Genomic DNA, 16,358 nt, shown 5'->3' with positions numbered 1-16,358 from the left:
TGGACATGACATGATAAATCAACTATACTTCAGTTAAAAAAAAATCAGCATGCTCCTTTCTTAGAAAGACAACATGGTAGTCACTTCTGTCGTTTGCCAGTGCTGGGGAGGGGGAAACTTCCCCCTCTACCCCTTGAGTTCTTGTGGCTGGACTAATAATAACATTGACACAATGACAGAAAAACAGTAAGACAGGTAACCAACTAGGACCTACTGTATAGCACAGGGAACTCAATATTCTGTAACAACATATATGGGAAAAGAATCAGAAAAAGAATGGATATATGTATATGTATAACTGAATCACTTTGCTGTATACCTGAAACTAACACAACATTGTAAATCAACTATACTTAAAAACAAAAACAAAAAAACCCAAGGACTTCCCTGGTGGTCCAGTGGTTAAGACTCCTCGATCCCAATGCAGGGAGCCCGGGTTCGATCCCTGGTCAGGGAACTAGATCCCACATGCATGCCGCAACGAAGATCCTGCATGCTGCAACTAAGACCCCGTGTAGCCAAATAAATAAATTTAAAAAATTAAAATAAAATGATGCTCAGAGAGTGAACAAAAGCAGGCAGCTTTTATACAGTTTTACACAAACAATAAATTTATGGGGATTTGACAGGACAAAAAACTTAGATGTGGATGCTTAATTAGTAAGGAATTTAATGTAAAGTTTGGGCTTGGGTAGTAACTTTAATTCACAACAATCAATATGCCATTGAAGCACATTTTGGGGTGGCCTGCCTTTTGACCCAACACCAAGGATCTCCAAATGATCCCCACTTGGGGCACTTAGTATATAAATGAGCCAAAGAAGGCCTCTGTATATGCGTGTACTTCCTCACAGCAGGCTGAGATCCATGAGCTCAAAAGCCCATGGGCGCCAAACTCAAATTTTTACACATGTAATTGTTTAAACTATAGACCCAATAAGCAGATTTTTTTAAAAAATTTTATTTATTTATTTATTTATGGCTTTGTTGGGTCTTCGTTTCTGTGCGACGGCTTTCTCTAGTTGCGGCAAGTGGGGGCCACTCCTCATCGCGGTGCGCGGGCCTCTCATTATCGCGGCCTCTCTTGTTGCGGAGCACAGGCTCCAGACGCGCAGGTTCAGTAATTGTGGCTCACGGGGCTAGCTGCTCCGCGGCATGCGGGATCTTCCCAGACCAGGGCTCGAACCCATGTCCCCTTAATCGGCAGGCAGACTCCCAACCACTGCACCACCAGGGAAGCCCAATAAGCAGATTTCTAACCAGTTAGAGCCTGCCTGCTTTGCGTACCCCAAGAAATTGCAGCCAGCATCTGCCAGCCATAGGTAAACCCTGTACCACCACAAGACCCCAAACTGCTGCTGTGGGCTGGAGCTCTCCGACCCGAGGCTCCCTGCCTGTGCAGGGGAACAACAGCGCCTAGACCCAGAAGCCTCCTCTTCAATAGCCCTCTTCCTCCCTAGCCCACCTCCCCTTCTGGGTAGCAGCCCCCAGCCCTTTGCCTTTCGCAGGTTCCAAGCAGCGAGGACCCTTCTCACATGCAAACCTGTCAAAACAGCCTCCGAAGAAAATCCCTTGTGTGTTACTGCCACCTTGTGGTCGTACCGTTTTCCTTGCTCAGCGCCCAAATCCCGGACCTCATTAGGGGCCCAATACGACGGCACTCGCGGGCTTTATTGTCTGTCCTGGACGATGGGTCGTGGATGGCAGTGGCGAGTGTCACTCTGTTCCCAGCTCTCTGTTCCACCTGACACAGTGACCAGCAATGCTTGAGAAGAGATTCTGGTCTCTCCATCAGTCTGGGTACCTGAGCGAGAGAATGAACAGCGGCCCCTGCCGGCTGACTCCACGATTGGCTCCCTGCCCCGCCTGGCTCCAGGCACTTCTAAGAGCCAATCAACGTTACCGTCTTTTTTTTTCTTTTTCTTTTTTTTTTTTTTTTTGCCTTGCTGCGTGGCTAGGGATTGAACCTGGACCATGGCAGTGAAATCCCCGAGTCCTAAGCACTGGACCGCTAGGGAATTCCCAACGTTACCGTCTTTTTGTGCACCTGTTTCAGTCAATTAGGACTTTTATAACAAAATACCCTAGACTGGGTGGCTTGAACAACAGAAACGTATTACTCACAGTCTGGAGGCTGTGAAGTCTGAGACCAGAGTGCAAAGAATGGTTTTGGTGACAGCCCTCCCCTGGCTTGCAGACAGCTGCAGAGAGGGGGAGAGAGAGAAAGAGAGAGAGAGAGAGAGATATCTCACCACTCTCATTAAAAGGGCACTAATCCCATCATGGGGGCTCCACCCTCATGACCTCATCCTAATTACCTCCTAAAGGCCCCACAATACCAGCACATCTAGAGTTAGGGCTTCAACATAAGAATTCAGGGTAGACACAGCCTCATAACAGCATGCTTCTGGAGATCTTGTATCCATTGCTTATATCTAAAGAAGTATGGAAAGTTCATGCCATGGTAAGGGGGTGGTTCTGCTATGGCATCCTGGAAACTTTTCACACATTCATTTAGTCAGAGGCTTGAACTGTAGCCAATCTGAGTCTTGGCAGAAAGCTTAAAAAAAAAAAAAAACAAAGCTTATGATCCTCCTGGAACATGAGAAAATGAGAGGCTTGTGAGCAGCTGCTATCTCCCATCTCCCACTCACTTTTTTTTTTGGCTGCACTGCGTGGCTCAGTTCCCCAACCAGGGATTGACGCAGGCCACAGCAGTGAAAGCCCAGAATCCTAACCACTAGGCCACCAGGGAACTCCCTCCTACTCACCTTTTTATCTTCCCTGGAGTCTTTCATGAGACAGTTTCTCATTGCTTCCTGGGTTCTGATGAGGTGTCTTTCTGCCCAGTCCCCGTCAGACTGGAGCTGCAGAATATAAAAGTGCTTAGCTGTAGTCTAGATTTGACTCTTATACTATACTAAAAAGGTATTTGGTCTTTGTTCCTGGCTGCTGGCACAGAGCTCCTACAACCCTTGTAATTTCCTGAGTGAGGGTGGTGGGAGTGCCTTGTGTTCTAATGAGGTCACTCTTGGTGGGTCTCTAGGGGCTGGTCATCAGAAAGACCAAGTCTTGATTAGAAGTGTGGAACTTTCATCACCACCCCCAACTTCCAGAGAGGGGAGAGGGGCTGGAGATTGAGTTAATCACCAATGGCCAATAGTTTAATCAATCATGTCTATGTAATGGAACCTTCATAAAAACCCCTAAAGAAAGGATGAAGATCTTTCTGCGTCATAAAACTGATTTAAGGAATCTGGTTAGATAAAGTGCCGAGTTGAAAGCATTCCCAAGAACATTAATCTTGTTTTCTGGCGGAATATGGAGAATTACATGAGTATTCATAACTCTTACCAAATTGTCCTCTTCTCTGTTGAAATAAGTTCACACACAGAAGTGGTATTTGAACAAAAGGGTCTCATAAGAATCTCAAGACTTAAAAAAATCATTGCCACATCTTTTGAAAATAACTTTCCAAGAAACACCTGTAATTATAATTGGTTTTTCTCCTTGATAATTTGTTGCCTTGTTGATTTTTCTATGTTCCTAAATGGTAAGACAAGTAAGACCTATCAAGACAACAGAGCCTCAGGACTATTTTTGCTCTTCTTCCAAAAGAAGGATGGAAAAAACAATAAAAACCTGTGATTTGCTTGGTTTCTCATTTTAACAAAAGATTGAGAATTTCTTTTTATTTAAATTAGCATATCTATCAAATGTAGTTTGTAAACTTGTAGTTTAAAGACTTGGATCCTGATTTTTTTAAAAAACTGGACATTTCTGAGATCACTGGGGAAATTTGAATACTATCTGAATACCAGATAGTATCAAGGAAGTACTGTTGGTTTTCCTAGTGGGATACTGCTGTGGTGGTTATATATTTTCTAAAAAGATTCTAATCTAATAAAGACATCTGTGTACTAAAATATTTTGGGATTAAAAAGATGAGTTTAAAAAAAAAAAGCTCTTCCACTGGAGGAAAAAGAAAAAAGGATGAGTTCACAAGAAAAATCACTCAATAAAATTTACCTATTATCCTTAATAACTACTATTATAATTATAGCATATCAGGCATAAGCACAATCCTGGTCCACGTCCCTCCACCCTCGAAGGCAACCACAGCTTGGTCCATTTCTGAACATAAAGCTGCAAAACTGGATCTGGGATCATTTTCCCAGACACTTTTGGGGTTTTAGTTTGAGGTCCCCAATCATTCAAAGTCTACACCCCTGTCTTTTCTCCATTATCAGGAGATCTATGGTTGTCAATTTATGGTAAAGAAGGAAGGAATAAAACACTGGTCAGGGGCTTCCCTGGTGGTGCAGTGGTTGAGAATCCATCTGCCAATGCAGGGGACACGGGTTCGAGCCCTGGTCTAGGAAGATCCCACATGCCACGGAGCAACTAAGCCTGTGCGCCACAACTACTGAGCCCGCATGCCATAACTGGTCAGGGATACAGATTCAAGGTTTCTAATCTCATGTCACTGTACGAACCTAAAGTCATTTTCCATCTCTTAGAAAAATCCTGCAGAAGTAGTTCTTGTCCTCGTTCTGCATTTGAGGAGCCTGAGATGGACAGCTGACATGACGCGCCAAGCCCACTCAGCTACTCAGTGGAGAAGCGGAATTCAAATTCTGGTCTGTGCGCTTCCCAAGACCCTGATTTTCCACTGAGCCATACTAGGAAATTTAAAAGGTCTTAGTTTGGGGTAGAAAAGTGTGGAGTGTGAATGAAGGGTGTAGGGGTTGGGAAAACCTCAAGAAGATAAGTGAACAGTGAATCCAGTGATCTTTGTAGGTGTTGGCAATCTTTTTACGTAAAGGGCCAGAAAGTCAGAGAGGCTCAGCGGGCCACAGGGTCTCTGTTGCAACTTCTCAACGCCTGTTAGAATTGGGAGGGCGGGTGAGGTGGAGGGGCATCAAAAAGACATGAGAGGGGAATTCCCTGGTGGTACAGTGGTTAGGGCTCCGAGCTTCCACTGCAGGGGGCATGGGTCATGGGTTCCATCCCTGGTTGGGAAACTAAGATCCCTCAAGCCAAGCAGTGTGGCAAAAAAAAAAAAAAAAAAAAAACAACAAAGATAAGAGATATAATGTTGGTGGAGGTGCAGAAAAGGGAACCCTCATGCACCGCTGGTGGGCATGTAAACTGGGGCAACTGTTATCAGAAACAGTATGGAGGTTCCTCAAAAAATTAAAACTAGAACTACCACAGGATCCAGCAACCCTACTGCTGGGCTTGTATGTGTCAACCCTACTTCTGGCTTCAATAGTGTATATGTGTCAATCCCAGTCTCCCAATTCCTCCCTTGGTATCCATACATTTGTTCTCTATGTCTGTGTCTCTATTTCTGCTTTGCAAATAAAGTCATCTATACCGTTTTTCTAGATTCCATATACATGTGTTAATATATGATATTTGTTTTTCTCTTTCTCTGTATGACACTCTCTAGGTCCATCCACGTCTCTACAAATAACCCGGTTTTGTTCCTTTTATGGCTGAGTAATATTCCATTGTATGTATGTACCACACCTTCTTTATCCATTCCTCTGTTGATGGACGTTTAGGTTGCTTCCATGTCCTGGCTATTGTAAATAGTAATTTCAATTTTAGATTTTTGAGATTTACTTTGGGGCACCAAGGAGATTACTCCTGGCCAGTTGTAATGTCAGAGATACATTTAGACCATCCTATGAGAGCAGAAAGAAGTATCTCAGGGCAGAAGACTACGTTTACAGCAGCTAGATGCCCTTTCACAGGGTGAGGGTCTCCCCACCTCTTTCCCCCACTCTTCAGTTGATGTGGGTAGTTATGGTCTTGGAAGGAGACTGCAACACATGGCAAGGAATTGGGGGAATCACTGTGATTCCTGGAGCTTCAATAATCTTTGCAAACGACTCTCTTCACATACGGCTTCAACTCAGTCAGTCAACACGTATTTACTGAACATTTGCCAAAATCTAGGCACTTTCTAAATACTGAGGATGTAGTCCCTGCCCTCAAGGGGCTTAATTTCCAGACTCCAGATATCTTTTTTTTAAATTGGAGAATAGTTGATTTATAATGTTGTTAGTTTCTGCTGTTCAGCAAAGTGAATCAGCTGTATGTGTACATATCCCCTCCTTTTTGGATTTCCTTCCCATTTAGGTCACCACAGAGTATTGAGTAGAGTTCTCTGTGCTATACAGTAGTTTCTCATTAGTTCTCTATTTTATACATAGTAGTGTATACAGGTGAATTCCAATCTCCCAATTCATCCCACCACCCTCCTTCTCCCCTTGGTGTCCATACATTTGTTCTCTATGTCTGTGTCTCTATTTTTACTTTGCAAATAGGTTCATCTGTACCATTTTTCTAGATTCCACCTATATGTGTTAATATATTTGTTTTTCTCTTTCTGACTTACTTCACTCTGTATGACAGTCTCTAGGTCCATCCATGTCTCTGCAAATGGCATGATTTCATTCCTTCTTATGGCTGAGTAATATTCCATTGCATATATGTACCACATCTTCTTTATCCATTCCTCTGTTGATGGACACTTAGGTTGCTTCCATGTCCTGGCTATTGTAAATAATACTGCAGTGAACACTGGGGTGATGCATCTTTTGGAATTCCAGTTTGTAAACAGTGCTGCAGTGGACACTGGGGTGATGCGTCTTTTGGAATTCTGGTTTTCCCTGGGTGTGTGCCCAGGAGTGGCTCCAGATATCTTATGATTTCAAGAGCATCAGGAATAATAGGTGTCATCAAACCCTAAGGGCTTTTTCCCCAACCAAGTGGTTTTTGTCATCACTGATGTCTCTAGAAGCCATGGCACCAGGGGAGGGGAGAGGAACTATACTTTCTACTGTGTTGACACACTCAGGACACACCCTGGGTGACACACTTGGGTGACAAAGAAGATCAGGAGTGAAGTCTAGTGTCTCTTGTCCTCTCCCTGACCATGAAATCTAGAGATGACATCACAGGATAGTATAGAAGAATAAGATGGATAAAGATGGGTGGTGGGGAGAAATGGGTGGGTTCTGGGGCAAAACGGCAGGACCATTCAACATCCAGGGGCATTGCGCTGTGTGTACTACCAGACAAGAGCCCCCTTCTTGGCCTCACAACCCAGTGATCACCTTGAGATTTGGGTGGCGGGCAAGGTTTTGCATGATTTGAGGACTTTTTTTTTTTTTTATGTGATTGACTAGTCATCCCCTGACTCGCATTTCTACATCACTTGCACTATCTCCTCCTTTTAACATCTTTGCTTTCTTAACTTTCTATTCCTTTTTAAAAAATATAAATTTATTTATTTTATTTATTTTTGGCTGCATTGGGTCTTCGTTGCTGCGCGCGGGCTTTCCCTAGTTGCAGTGAGCAGGGGCTACTCTTCGTTGCAGTGCACAGGCTTCTCACTGCGGTGGCTTCTCTTGTTGCAGAGCACGGGCTGTAGGCGCACGCGCTCAGCAGTTGTGGCTCGTGGGCTCTAGAGTGCAGGCTCAGTAGTTGTGGTGCACGGGCTTAGTTGCTCCACAGCATGTGGGATCTTCCTGGAACAGGGCTTGAACCCATGTCCCCTGCAGTGGCAGGCGGATTCTTAACCACTGAGCCACCATGGAAGTCCCCCCATGTCTATTTTAGATTGCATTTTTTTCTCTTCAATTATATCCCCCTTTTAACATGTATTTGAAATCATTATAGATTCACAGGAAGCTGGAAAAAATAGTTCAGATACTTAATGGTCCATTATTAACCCATAGCAATAAAAAATCCAAGAAGTTGATGTTAGGCAGATGACATGATACTCTATATAGAAAACCCTAAAGACTCCACACAAAAACTATTAGAACTAATAAATGAATTCACCAAAGAGGTGAAAGAATCAATGAATTAGCCAAAGAGGTGAAAGACCTATACTCTGAAAACTATAAAACGCTGATGAAGGAAACTGAAGATGCTTCGAAAGAATGGAAAGATATCACATGCTCTTGGATTAGAAGTATTAGTAGTCAAAATGGCCATACTACCCAAAGCAATCTACAGATTTAATGCAATCCCTATCAAAATACCCATGACATTTCTCAGGATCTAGAACAAACATCCCTAAAATTCATATGGAACCACAAAAGACCCCGAATTTGTAAAGCAAGCTTGAAAAAAAAGAACTAAGCTGGAGAAAAAAGAACAAACCCTTGCAGACTTCAGACTATATGACAAAGCAACAGTAATCAAAAGAGCATGGTACCTGCACAAAAACAGACACATAGATTAATGTAACAGAATAGAGAGCCCAGAAATAAACCTGCACATTTATGGTCAATTAAATTATGACAAAGGAGGCCATATACAACGGAAAAAAGACAGTTTCTTCAATAAGTGGTGCTGGGAAAACTGGACAGCTACATGTAAAATAATGAGATTAGAACATTTCTAGGGAACTATATTCCACATCTTGTGATAAACCATAATGGAAAAGAATATAAAAAAACAATGTATATAGGTATATAACTGAGTCACTTTCCTGCACAGCAGAGATTGGCATAACATTGTAAACCAACTAGACTTCAATAGGGACTTCCCCAGTGACACGGTGGATAAGAATCCACCTGCCAATGCAGGGGACATGGGTTTGAGCCCTGGTCCAGGAAGATCCCACATGCCACAGAGCAACTAAGCCCATGCGCCACAACTACTGAGCCTGCCCTCTAGAGCTCACAAGCCACAACTACTGAGCCCATGAGACACAACTACTTAAGTCTGTGCGCCTAGAGCCCGTGCTCCGCAACAAGAGAAGCCACTGCGATGAGAAGCCCGCTTGCCGCAGGTAGAGAAAAGCCTGCACGCAGCAATGAAGACCCAACGCAGCCAAAGATAAATAAATAAAATTTTTTAAAAAAAGACTCTGCAAAAAGAAATCCTTGGGGCTGGATTTGTCGATTCTGTGCACTGGAGTTCTTAACTGTGAGAAATAAATATTTGTTGGTCAAGCCACCCTGTCTATGGTATTCTTTTAGAGCAACCTGAGCTGACAAAGACACATACAAATGCAGCTGTACATGGGACAGGGGAGGAATGTGTGTTTTCCCTTTTCCATTGGATTTTTAAAAAAAATTAAAGTGGATCCCCACTTGAGGATTCCCCTTACTGGGCTGTGGGAACCCCCAAAGGCTTAAGTGCTAAGCATACTCCTACCCCGCTCTGCTGCCATCCCCCCACCTTTTTTTCTCTGCCAACTCTTTTTTATGCACACGCTCCCAACCTTAGCAGCAGGTCAGGTCTGCTAAGAGAAACCAAAAACTTGTGCTACAGCGCCACCTTCTGGAAAATGAAAGAAAGGCTCCCCAATATCAATCTCTTGAACTGTTAGAATCAAAGTAAACAAAGCCTTGGAGGTGACGTCAGCATCATGGTGGTGTGAGATGCTCCCTTTGTCTCTCCCCTTCAACCTCAACCAGTAAAACATCCGTAACTCAATAAGGGTTCCTCTGCTTAACACACCAGGATGCTGGAGAGTTTCACACATCTGTCTATCTAAAGGTGGGGGGAATGGAAGATGTAGAAGAGGTGAAACCAGGTGAACAGTGGAGGTGGTGCCCACAATCCAGGTGACCCTGGACACAGCAGAGGCACCTGCTATCCCAACATCCCAGGGCGTGATGCCAGTGACAGCAGTGACATCAGCAGCAGCAAGGCACCAGTGACCACGTAGCCACAAGCAGTGACAACAAGGGCACCAGGCAACACCTCTGGCAAAGGCTGCTGGGGGGCAATTCTCAAATATAGCCAGAGGCAGCTCAAGCAAGACAAACAAAAACTTGCACGATAGCACCACCTACCGAAAAAAGAAAGTCCTCTAATTACTAACCTGTTGAATCGTTAGAATCAAGTAAAAAAAAAAAAAAAAAAAAAAAAGCTTTACCTAAAAAAGAAAGGTGTTTGCTACTTCAAATGCACCAGCAGAGGACCAACTCATCAAGCAACATGAAAAACCACAGTAAAACAGTATTACGAAAAGAAAATGACAATTCTCCAGAAACAAACTTAAAGTCATGGAATATTGTGATCTAACTGATAGAGAATTCAAAATAGCTGTCATGAAGAAACTTAACAAGCTACAAGAAAACTCAGAAAGGCAGTTCAATGAGCTCAGGAATAAAATTAATGAACAATGGATGGGCTGAGAGGTTGTCCTACCAAGTGACCTGAGTCAGACAGAGAAAGACACATATCATGTGATATCACTTATATGTGGAATCTAGAAAAATGATACAAATGAACTTATTTACAAAACAGAAACAGACTCACAGACTTAGAAAATAAACTCATGGTTACCAAAGGGGTAAGGGGGGAGGGATAAATTAGGAGTTTGGGATTAACATATACATACTACTATATACAAAACAGATAATCAACAAGGACCTACTGTATAGCACAGGGAACTCTACTCAATACTCTTAATGACCTATATGGGAAAAGAATCTGAAGAAGAATAGATACATGTATATGTATAACTGAATTGCTTTGTTGTACACCTGAAACTAACACAACATTGTAAATCATCTATACTCCAATAATAATAAAAGAAAAAAGACTGAGTACTAAGTGCTGGCAAAAAAAATAAAAATAAAAATAATGAACAGAAGGAATACTTTTATTTTAATATTTATTTTTATTTGGTTGCACTGGGTCTTAGTTGCAGCTTGCCGGCTCCTTAGTTGTGGCATGCAAACTCTTAGTTGCGGCATGCATGTGGGATCTAGTTCCCTGACCAGGGATCAAACCCGGGCCTCCTGCATTGGGAGCACAGAGAATTAACCACTACGCCACCAGGGAAGTCCCCAGAAGGAATACTTTAGCAAAGAGATTAAAACACTAAAAAAGAACCAAACAAATTCTGGAGCTGAAACACTCAATAAAGGAGATGAAAAATGCATTAGAAAGCACTAGAAATTGATCAGACTATATGGAAGACAGAATTAGCAAGATCAAAGAAATCTAGAAATGATACAGGTAGAAGAGGAGAAAGAACTAAGATCTTAAAAAATGAGGAAATTCTACAATAGCTATCTGACTTCATTATGAAGGGCAACATTAGGATAATGGGTATCCCAGAAGAAGAGAGGGAGAAGGGAACAGAGAGTTTATTTAAAGAAATAATAGCTGAGAACTTCCCAGATTTGGGGAAGGGACTGTATGTCCTTGAAGCTAAGAGAACACCTTATTAACTCAACGCAAAAAGACCTTCTCCAAGGGGGCTTCCCTGGTGGCGCAGTGGTTAAGAATCTGCCTGCCAATGCAGGGGACAGGGGTTCAAGCCCTGGTCTGGGAAGATCCCACATGCCACGGAGCAACTAAGGCCGTGCACCACAACTACTGAGCCTGTGCTCTAGAGCCCAAGAGCCACAACTACTGAGCCCACGTGCCACAACTACTGAAGCCCGTGCACCTAGAGCCTATGCTCCACAACAAGAGAAGCCACCGCAATGAGCAGCCCAAGCACCTCAACGAAGAGCAGCTCTGGCTTGCCGCAACTAGAGAAAAGCCTGCGTGCAGCAAGACCCAATGCAGCCAAAAATTAAAAAAAAAAAAAAGACCTCCATTATATTAAAATTGTCAAAAGTCAATGACAAAGAATTTTAAAGGCAGTCAGGGAATAAGGATGGTAATCTACAAAGGAACTGGGCTATCTGTAGCAGCAGCTACAGGCCAGGAGACAGTGGAATGACAGTCTCAAAATACTGAAAGATTAAAAAATGTGTCAAATGTGCCCAAGAATACTCTAACCAGCAGAGTTATCTTTCCAATATGAATTAGAAATAAAGGGGGACACAGAGTTTTGAGGGCATTAGCCCACTGTGGCCACCTTTGCTTGGCAAAGCAATAAAGCTATTCTTCCTGTCAAAAAAAAAAAAAGAAATAAGCCTTTCCCAGACAGACAAAAGCTGACAGAGTTCAACACCAGACCTTCCTTACAAAAAATGTTGAAAGGAGCTCTTCTACTTGAAACAAAAAGGCAAAAGTACACAAAATGTTGAGGAAGGTGATAAACAGATGGATATATCAGAAAATTGCAACTCTATATCACAATAGGTTTTTAAACACTTAATTACAGCATAAAGGTTAAAAAGGAAAAAGTAGTACAAATAACTGTAGCCACTTCAACTTGGCAACAAGCTCATGACATAAAAAGGGATAATTTGAAGACAACAAAAACAGAAAAGGGAAAGAGGAAAAGGATAGAACCCATATAGGCAAATGAAGATAAGATGGTATCAGCAGGAAAAGGACTATTTCATCTATGGGATGTTTTACACAAACCTCATGGGAACCACAGCACATAAATCTAGAGCAGAGACATGAAATATAAAAAAAAGAGGAAACTAAGAAAAATATCATAGAAAAGCACTAAACTAAAATGGTAGTTAGAAACCCACACAAAAATAAACAATAGAGATACAGAGCAACCAGGAAACAAAAGATAAAGCGGCAGGACGAAGTCCTCCTCTATCAATAATTACCCTAAATGTAAATGAATTGAATTCACCTATCAAAAGACACAGAGTGGCTGGATGTATTAAACAAAAACCCAAGACCCAACTATATGCTTTCTCCAAAAGACTCATCTCTGGGTTTCTAAAAACAAATGCTGGCTCAAAGTAAGGGATGAAAGATGATACTCTAAGCAAATGTCAGCCAGAAGAAAGTGGGTGTAGCCATACTCATATCAGACAAAATAGACTTCAAGCCAAAAAAGGTAACAAGAGACAATAATGGACGTTATATAATCACAGAGGGAACAATTCATCAAGAAAACATAACAGTTATCAATACAAATGCACCTAACATACGACGACCAAAATATATAAAGCAATTATTTTTAAAAAATAAATTTATTTATTTATTTATTTATTTTTGGCTGTGTTGGGTCTTTGTTGCTGCACGTGGACTTTCTCTACTTGCGGCGAGTGGGGGCTACTCTTCGTTGCGGTGCGTGGGCTTCTCATTGCGGTGGCTTCTCTTGTTGCGGAGCACGGGCTCTAGGTGCACAGGCTCAGTAGTTGTGGCACATGAGCTCAGTAGTTGCGGCTCGTGGACTCTAGAGTGCAAGCTCGGTAGTTGTGGCGCACGGGGTTTAGTTGCTCCGTGGCATGTGGGATCTTCCCAGACCAGGGCTCGAACCCGTGTCCCCTGCGTTGGCAGGCGGATGCTTAACTACTCTGCCACCAAGGAAGTCCCATTTATTTTTTTTAAATAAAGCAATTATTAACAGACCTAAAGGGAGTACATGACAGCAACACATTAATAGTAGGGGACGTTAACACCCCACTTACATCAGTGGATAGATCATCCAGACAGAAAGTCAACATGGAAACTATAGCCTTAAACAAAATATTAGAACAAATGAATTTGACAGATCTGTACAGAACATTCCATTCAAATGCAGCAGAATATACATTCTTCTCAAGTGAACATGGAACATTCTCAAGCATAGCCCATAGGTTGGGACACAAAACAAATCTCAATAAATTTAAGAAGACTGAAATCATATCAAGCATCTTTTCCGACCACAGTGGTATGTAGCTAGGAATCAACTAAAGAAGAAAGTTGGAAAAATCACAAATATATGGAGACTGAACAACATGCTACTGAACAACTATTGGGTCAGTAAAGAAACCAAAGGAGAAATTTTTAAATACCTGAAGATAAATGAAAATGAAAATATAACATACAAAACTATGAGATGAAGCAAAAGCTAAACTTCTAAAAGTGAAATTTATAGCAATACAGGATTACCTCAAGAAACAAGAAAAACCTCAAAAAACAATCTAACTTTACACTTAAAGTAATTAAAAAAAGAACGAACAAAGTCCAAAGTCAGTAGAAGGAAGGAAATAATAAAGATAAGAAAAAATAGAACTTAAATAGAAACTAAAAAGACAATAGAAAAGACCAATGAAACTAAGAGCTAGTTCTTTAAAAAGATACACAAAACTGACAAACCTTTAGCCAGACGCACTAAGAAAAAAAGAGAGAGGGCTCGTAAATAAAATCAGAAACTAAAGAGGAGAAATTACAATGGATACCACAGAAATACATTTTTCCAAAGAGGACATCCAAATAGCCAACGGGCACATGAAAAGATGCTCAACATCACTATTAGAGAAATGCAAATTCAAACCACAATGAGCTATCACCTCACACCTGTTAGAACTGCTATCATCACGAAGACAGGAGACAACAGGTGCTGGTGAGGATGTGGTGAAAAGGGAACCCTATACAGTGTTGGAGGGGATCTAAATTGGTCCAACCACTATGGAAAACAATATGGAGGTTTCCTCCCAAATTAAAAATAGACCTACCAGGGCTTCCCTGGTGGCGCAGTGGATGAGAGTCCGCCTGCCAGTGCAGGGGACATGGGTTTGTGCCCCGGTCTGGGAAGATCCCACATGCCGCAGAGCGGCTGGGCCTGTGAGCCATGGCCGCTGAGCCTGCGTGTCCGGAGCCTGTGCTCCGCAATGGGAGAGGCCACAGCAGTGAGAGGCCCGCATACCACAAAAAAAAAAAAAAAAAAATAGACCTACCATATGATCCAGCAATTCCACTCCTGGGTATATACCCAAAGGAAACAAAAACAGGATTTTGAGGAGATATCTGCACTCCCATGTTTATCACAGCATTATTCACAATAGCCAACATAATGGAAACAACCCAAATTGATCAACAAGAGGTGAACGGGTAAAAAGATGTGGTATATATATACAATGGAATATTATGCAGCCATGAGAAAGGAGGACATACTGCCATTTGCGATGACATGGGTGGACCGTGAACTCATTAAGCTAAGTGAGATAAGTCAGACAGAGAAAGTAAGTACTCTATGAAATCACTCACTTATAAGTGGAATCTAAAAAAAGTCAAACCTGTAGAAAATAGAGAGTAAAATTGTGTTACCAGGGGCTGGGGGGTAAGATTGATGGTGTTTAAGGGTACACATTTGTACCCATAGAGATCTAATGCACAGTAAAACAAACATAAATAGTAACACTATCGTATAATTATGTCATGTGATAAATATTGTTACAACATATATAAATGTATCAAAGTAACAGCTGTACACCTTAAATTTACACAATATTACATGCGAAATTTATTCAATTAAAAAAATTGACATGACAGGGTGAGCACGCCTAGCATGTCCTATTTGAAGACTTAAAAGTATCAAATTGTGTACAGTAACAGCGACCTCTCGAGAGAAAAAGAACCCCTTGCATATTTAGGGAGCTCTTTGGGATGCCACACCCAAAGCACCTGAAATCAAAGAACCCCCTCTCCTCCGGGCAAGCCGGAGGCAGTGGAAGAGGGAAGGCATGTCTCCTGGCCCTCCCCCACCCCCAGCGCCGTGAAGGGCGCCGCCAGCCCCACCTGCTGGGCCCCCCGCCCCCCCCCCCAATGCCACCTGCTCGCCCCTCCGCGCCCAGGCCCGACAGAGGCGATGGGGTGCACCTCGAGGGCGCGCGCGGCCACTTCCGACGGCGGGGCTCGAGAGCATCCCGCCCCCTCCCCGGGAACGGCCGCTCATCTAGCGACTCCGGTTGTCACCAGGGAGCTCGCGGCGGATACTCACCCGTTGGGGATACTGTTCTTCCTCACCATGATGCGAGAGGTGTGAAGCTCCTAATCCCCAGGAATCCCACTCTTAGGCTTCTTCTAGAACATACAGCGGATCAGCTGCGGCCGCGGGCGTGCACACGCGGGAGGCTGGTGCGCAGACGTGCTCACAGGTTACAGAAGGCGCACGCGTTGCGCGCGCTCGGACCAGGCGGCGGAAGGGCGCACAGCGCATGCTCCAAGGCCGCCCTGCCTGGCGCGCCCTGAAGAGCAAGCGCGAGGCTGAGGGCGTGAGGCTGCGGGTGTTGGGTGGGCGCGTAGGGAGCGGTGAGGGTGGGTTGGTGACCTCTCCTAGTCCGCGGTAGATGGTGCGTCCTGCATTCGCTGCCCAGAGAGAGCAAAAGCGCACTGTCCACCCAGATGAACGTCATACTGCCCGTTAGAGTCCCCCACCGCCGCCACCCGCCGACCATCCCTGTTAAATACTCCAGTATTTGTCTGGTGGGAGCTCTGCTCAACGGAAAGACCCAGCTCCGTGTCCCTCCCCCACCCACCCCCACCCACCCCCAGCTCCCGGTAACCAGGGCCAGTCCCGCACGGGTCGCTGGGACTTGTAGTCCTCAGGGCCTGGCCCACCCACTGTGCAACTCCTTTGGGAATTAGCCGTGCTTGATATGCATCAAATCCGGGTCCGTATGATTTAACGAGGGCCTACGGTGTACTGCACACCTTGCTAGGATTGGTGGGAAGTAGAT

The 16,358-nt window shown here is 43.5% G+C and overlaps 1 long non-coding RNA gene across 2 annotated transcripts; it reads right to left on the bottom strand.

The window, feature by feature from the left end:
- Positions 1–1,245: 1,245 nt before the first annotated feature.
- On the bottom strand, positions 1,246–15,829 carry LOC309794709. 2 transcript variants are annotated; one of them, XR_014292180.1, is made up of 5 exons: positions 15,620–15,829; positions 2,772–2,867; positions 2,319–2,435; positions 2,125–2,201; positions 1,246–1,804 (listed from the first exon to the last, which is right to left on the bottom strand). It is a non-coding gene; the product is annotated as an uncharacterized lncRNA (long non-coding RNA). The 2 variants fall into 2 exon arrangements; XR_014292181.1 differs by having other exon boundaries at positions 1,246–1,744.
- Between the last annotated feature and the right edge of the window lie 529 nt (positions 15,830–16,358).

The sequence above is a fragment of the Mesoplodon mirus genome, assembly GCF_964341445.2.
Source record: "Mesoplodon mirus genome assembly, chromosome: 19".
NCBI lineage: Eukaryota > Metazoa > Chordata > Mammalia > Artiodactyla > Ziphiidae > Mesoplodon > Mesoplodon mirus.
Note: the sequence above shows the minus strand (reverse complement) of the source record. Positions and strands in the feature narration are given on the sequence as shown.